Source organism: Onthophagus taurus, chromosome 10 (genome assembly GCF_036711975.1).
Source record: "Onthophagus taurus isolate NC chromosome 10, IU_Otau_3.0, whole genome shotgun sequence".
NCBI lineage: Eukaryota > Metazoa > Arthropoda > Insecta > Coleoptera > Scarabaeidae > Onthophagus > Onthophagus taurus.
Window position 1 is genome coordinate 7,354,373 of NC_091975.1, and position 6,315 is coordinate 7,360,687.

A 6,315-nucleotide genomic window follows, 5' to 3' on the forward strand; every position below is an offset into this window, starting at 1 on the left:
CTTGGAAACTCGGGTTAATACGGCGTGTTCTAAGCGTTGAGGTGAAGTAATCGAAAGAAGGGAAAAGGGAAAAGGAATCGAAACGAGAGGAAAGTTGATTAGTGTGTAGGTAGTTGGGTGATTGAACGTCGACGTCGTCGACGGTGGTTCGAGGGGGTCAGAGGGGACCGAGGACTTCGTGGGGCGGCGCGGGGCGTTGCTGGAGCCTGGGGCACGTTGAGTAGGGTGCCCCTTCGGAGATTGGCAGGCAATCACCACACTGGCTCGCTGGGAGTTAACCTGGACACCCGCTGAATCCTAATTTCCTCGCCTTAGAACCTTTCTTCTTCTTTTGGATCCACCTTCCAATGTAGTGTTTTCTCAAAACGAACTTCAATAGGTCCAAAAATAAAATAAAAAAAATACTTTGTTTATCCTTTTTTTAATCCAATCGCAAAAGTGGTAATCAATTAATGTCGAAGTAATTTACACACGACAGTCTTTAATTGAGTGCAAATTGCGCTCAATGTATTTTTCCTTTTTACTACGAAGATAATGAAGGTTGCGTGCAGTAAACAAATTGTAAAAACGAAATTGAAATTTGACCCCGAATCGAGCTGACATTGTCGATAGTCAGAGTGACAATGCGGTTTTCTCTCAGTGTGTCCACGTCGAGTGCTTATTATAAAAAGTGTGCCAGACGACGATGACGGTTGATGTTAAAAATACAATGAAAACGAAAATAGATAAACAACAACAAAAACAAATCAATAAATTTAACTTCTTTAAGTTTTATTAAAATAAAATGATTATAACTAGAAAGATTTTGATAAACAATATCTTATTCGAAAGCAAAAATAACACAAAAATTGCCTTTTTTTAGCTGGCTATAACTCATAAACGATATACTTGGTCATCAAGATCTATAATAAGATACAATTAATTTAGCAGAAGTGTAAACGAGCAATATTGTTAAGAATAAAGTTTGCTACAAGTTTTATACTAAAACTTTTTTTCTAACTTGTTCGGAATTCCGTACTCTACCAAGAACAATATGTAAAACCACGATTTTATCTAATTTTCAGTTTTTCGATTTTTTCTCTATATTGATGCATTTGAGAGCAAAAGTGTAAAAGAGCAATATTGTTAAGAATTAAATTTGCTATAACTTTTATATTAAAACTTTTTTTCTAAATCGATCCAAATCCCGTGCTTTCCTAACAACAATATGTAAAACCACGATTTCTATTAATTTTTATTTTTTCGATTTTTTCTCTATATTGATGCATTTGAGAGCAAAAGTGTAAAAGAGCAATATTGTTAAGAATTAAATTTGCTATAACTTTTATATTAAAACTTTTTTTCTAAATCGATCCAAATCACGTGGGTTCCCAACAACAATATGTAAAACCACGATTTCTATTAATTTTTACTTTTTCGATTTTTTCTCTATATTCATGCATTTGAGAGCAAAAGTGTAAAAGAGCAATATTGTTAAGAATTAAATTTGCTACAACTTCAATATTAAAACTTTTTTCCTAAAATGTCCCGAATCTCCCGTGCTTTATAAACAATAATATGTAAAACCACGATTTCATCTAATTTTCACGATTTTCTCCCTATATTGATGCATTTGAGAGCAAAAGTGTAAAAGAGCAATATTGTTAAGAATACAATTTGCTACAACTTTTATACTAAAACTTTTTTTCTAAAATGTTTCGAATCCAGTACTCTACCAACAACAAGATGTAAAACCACGATTTCATCTAATTTTCGATTTTTTCTCTATATTGATGCATTTGAGAGCAAATGTGTAAAAGAGCAATATTGTTGAGACTAAAATTTGCTACAACTTTAATTTTAAAACTTTTTCTAAAACGATCCGAACCCGTGCTCTACCAAACAACAATATGTAAAACCACGATTTCTTCTAATTTTCACTTTTTCGATTTTATCTCTATATTTATGCATTTGAGAGCAAAAGTACAAGAGAGCAATATTGTTAAGAATTAAATTTGCTATAACTTTTATATTAAAACTTTTTTTCTAAAACGATCCGAACCCGTGCTCTACCAACAACAATATGGAAAACCACGATTTCTTCTAATTTTCACTTTTTCGATTTTATCTCTATATTTATGCATTTGAGAGCAAAAGTACAAGAGAGCAATATTGTTAAGAATAAAATTTGCCACAACTTTTATACTAAAACTTCTTTCCTAAAATGTTCCGAATCTCCCGTGCTCTATAAATAATAATATGTAAAACCACGATTTCATCTAATTTTCACTTTTTCGATTTTTTCTCTATATTGATGCATTTGAGAGCAAAAGTGTAAAAGAACAATATTGTTAAGAATAAAATTTGCTATAACTTTTATATTAAAACGTTTTTCCTAAAATATTCCGAATCTCCCGTGCTCTATAAACAATAATATGTAAAACCACGATTTCATCTAATTTTCTATTTTTTCTCTATATTGATGCATTTGAGAGCAAAAGTGTAAAAGAGCAATATTGTTAAGAATACAATTTGCTACAACTTTTATACTAAAACTTTTTTTCTAAAATGTTTCGAATCCAGTACTCTACCAACAACAAGATGTAAAACCACGATTTCATCTAATTTTCGATTTTTTCTCTATATTGATGCATTTGAGAGCAAAAATGTAAAAGAGCAATATTGTTAAGAATAAAATTTGCTACAACTTCAATATTAAAACTTCTTTCCTAAAATGTTCCGAATCCCCCGTGCTCTATAAACAATAATATGTAAAACCACGATTTCTTCTAATTATCACTTTTTCGATTTTATCTCTATATTGATGCATTTGAGAGCAAAAGTGTAAAAGAGCAATATTGTTAAGAATTAAATTTGCTATAACTTTTATATTAAAACTTTTTTTCTAAATCGATCCAAATCCCATGGGTTCCCAACAACAATATGTAAAACCACGATTTCTATTAATTTTTACTTTTTCGATTTTATCTCTATATTTATGCATTTGAGAGCAAAAATGTAAAAGAGCAATATTGTTAAGAATAAAATTTGCTACAACTTTTATACTAAAACTTTTTTTCTAAAGCGGTCCGAATCCCCCGTGCTTTACCAACAACAATATGTAAAACCACGATTACATCTAATTTTCACTTCTTCGATTTTCTCCCTATATTGATGCATTTGAGAGCAAAAGTGTAAAAGAGCAATATTGTTAAGAATACCATTTGCTACAACTTTTATACTAAAACTTTTTTTCTAAAATGTTTCGAATCCGGTACTCTACCAACAACAAGATGTAAAACCACGATTGCATCTAATTTTCGATTTTTTCTCTATATTGATGCATTTGAGAGCAAATGTGTAAAAGAGCAATATTGTTGAGACTAAAATTTGCTACAACTTTAATATTAAAACTTTTTTTCTAAAACGATCCGAACCCATGCTCTACCAACAACAATATGTAAAACCACGATTTTATCTAATTTTCACTTTTTTGATTTTTTCTCTATATTGATGCATTTGAGAGCAATAGTATAAAAGAGCAATATTGTTAAGAATAAAATTTGCTACAACTTTGATACTAAAACTTCTTTTCTAAAGCGTTCCGAATCCCCCGTGCTTTACCAACAACAATATGTAAAAGCACGATTTCTTCTAATTTTCACTTTTACGATTTTTTCTCTTTATTGATGCGTTTGAGAGCAATAGTGTAAAAGAGCAATATTGTTAAGAATACAATTTGCCACAACTTTTATACTAAAACTTTTTTCCTAAAATGTTCCGAATCTCCCGTGCTTTATAAACAATAATATGTAAAACCACGATTTCATCTAATTTTCACTTTTTCGATTTTCTCCCTATATTGATGCATTTGAGAGCAAAAGTGTAAAAGAGCAATATTGTTAAGAATACAATTTGCTACAACTTTTATACTAAAACTTTTTTTCTAAAACATTCCGAATTTCGTGCTCTCCCAACAACAATACATTATGTAAAATCACGATTTCTTTTAATTTTCACTTTTTCGATTCTTTCTCTTTATTGATGCATTTGAGAGTAAAAGTATAAAAGAGCAATATTGCTAAGAATGAAATTTACTACAACTTTTATACCAAAACTTTTTTTTTAAATATTCCGTTCGTAGTTAAACTTAAAAAATTAAGTTTTCTTTTTAAGATTTTTTAAGTATACTTTCGTGTGTCTACATTCCGAGAACTCTAGAAAGTTAATGGGATTGAATTGAGAGTAGGCAATTTGTGATTTCTATAAAAGAAACTATGACGTAGAGATCTTGATAATCGGTTACATCGTTTAGGAGTTAAATAAGGTCATTTTTGTATATTTTGGCAAAGTTTCATTATTATACAATTTCGTACTTGGTATAGGTCTTTATTTATTTATTTATTTAGTTAAAATAAGCACTTTGTGGGTGTATAATTCTCAAAGGATTACTTTGGGATTGTCACACATTAACGGTGCCCTCTGTGAAAAGCGGTAACCCTTTGACGACGGGCCACTGTCCACTGAACGTCCAGACGAAAAGACTCCCGGAGGGCCAATACAACCCCTTCAAAGTTAAACGACCCCGGGGATTGCAAAACTTTCGGAAGAGTTGCACGGTAGGCTTGGTAAAGAATGACTTTTTGACAACTCCAACCATACACTTGAGTAATGATGGCAAACAGTAGCCCCTTTACATTTTCTTGGAAGATATTCCATTGGGGACGTTTTTATTTTTCTTGTCTTTATGTTTAGTTTTCGTTTTCTGTTTAATTTTTGTTTGTGTTAAACTGGGTCATAATCATTATTTACCTGATGCCTTTTACGTTTTACGGTTTAAAGATTTAAAAGAAAACGAGTTGAAAATTGAAATTCGTTTCTTTTTTTTAATTTTATGTCGGTTGATACGAAAACGATCCTGAAGTACCTTATGAATATTAAAATGCCATTATGTTGGATGTCGTCGCTATTTCTTCATTAGTAACAGAATACCGATGGACATCAGAACGGACTCAACCTAACGTGGTTATTTTTAATGTAACTTTTAATGGATGTCCATCCAAATAGATAACGATGTCATCACGGTTTTTAACGATAATGCGTATAACTAAATACTCTTTTAAAAAAAGTAATCATAAAAGTTTTTTTTTTGAATTTCCGTCGGCCATTTTGGGAATGAAACCCCTCACATCTTTCGCCACCCTTAACTGTAGAACCAGCGGGGGTTTTCGAGCAAATTGAATACGAGAGATCTCGTCTCCCAACCCCCTCCTTTCGAAAGAAAAAAGGGGACTCCCCACATTCTGTGTTATTTATTGGCAGCAGCTTTTAATTCCATTCCGGAGCATTTTATTAGCAGAGGGATGATATGAGGAAATAGTGCGAAATACTTATAGTAAAAGTGTAGAGGGGAATTTTCCTTCATCATCTCTTAATTAATTTTTCGAGGGTGGAAATCCCATTTAAACAGTTTCAAACAATTTCATTATTATTGAAAGATGAAATTTTTGATATTATTAAAAATTTGTAATAGAATTAGTTTTTTTTTTGATGGAGTAATTGCATTTGCCGTAATCGAAAGTGATTCTATTAGCGGTGTTCGAAATTTTTCGTCAAGTCATTGCTGTGTGGAGTCGGCGGAACTGACCCCCCAACTATTAAGGCGAGTCGATGGTGTTCAAAAAAGACGAAGAAAACGAACGACGATGATGAAAGAAGAAGAACACGAAAGAAAAAAAAAACATCAACCAAAACTTCAACTCCTCTCCTTTCGATAGATTGATTGTGATCTGCGCGGTTGGACACAAAGCGATCTCGATTGGAGAACCTTCATCTATTTGGAGTCACGGCAAATCGGCGGCTCTTTTCTTTCTTAATAAGAACGTTTTTTTATAGAATTGTTTGGATCTTTATTCGCCAATCAATACAAATTGATTCCAAAAAAGAAACACAAATAAAAAAGTTTCTAACAAATTTCACGAAGATTTCAATAAAATTCGATTTAAAAATTATTCTAAACCTTAATTCTAAACAAACAAGTGTCTGAGATTATATTATCTGAAGTCTAAACATCAAGAAACCTTCTGGATTTACACTGGACTTCAAAAAACTACTGTTCCTACTATAACTATAGGCAGAAAAATTTTAAGATTGAAAAAGATGCTATAAAGATTGCTATAAACTGCAAGAAGATATATGGAATATCACTGGTCTACCTCTAAACTGCAAGAAAGTATCTGCAACACCTTGCTATAACTCTAAATTGACAGAAAATTTCTAGAATTATACTGGTAAAACTTTAAACTGCAAGAAAATGTCTGAAAATACATCTACCAT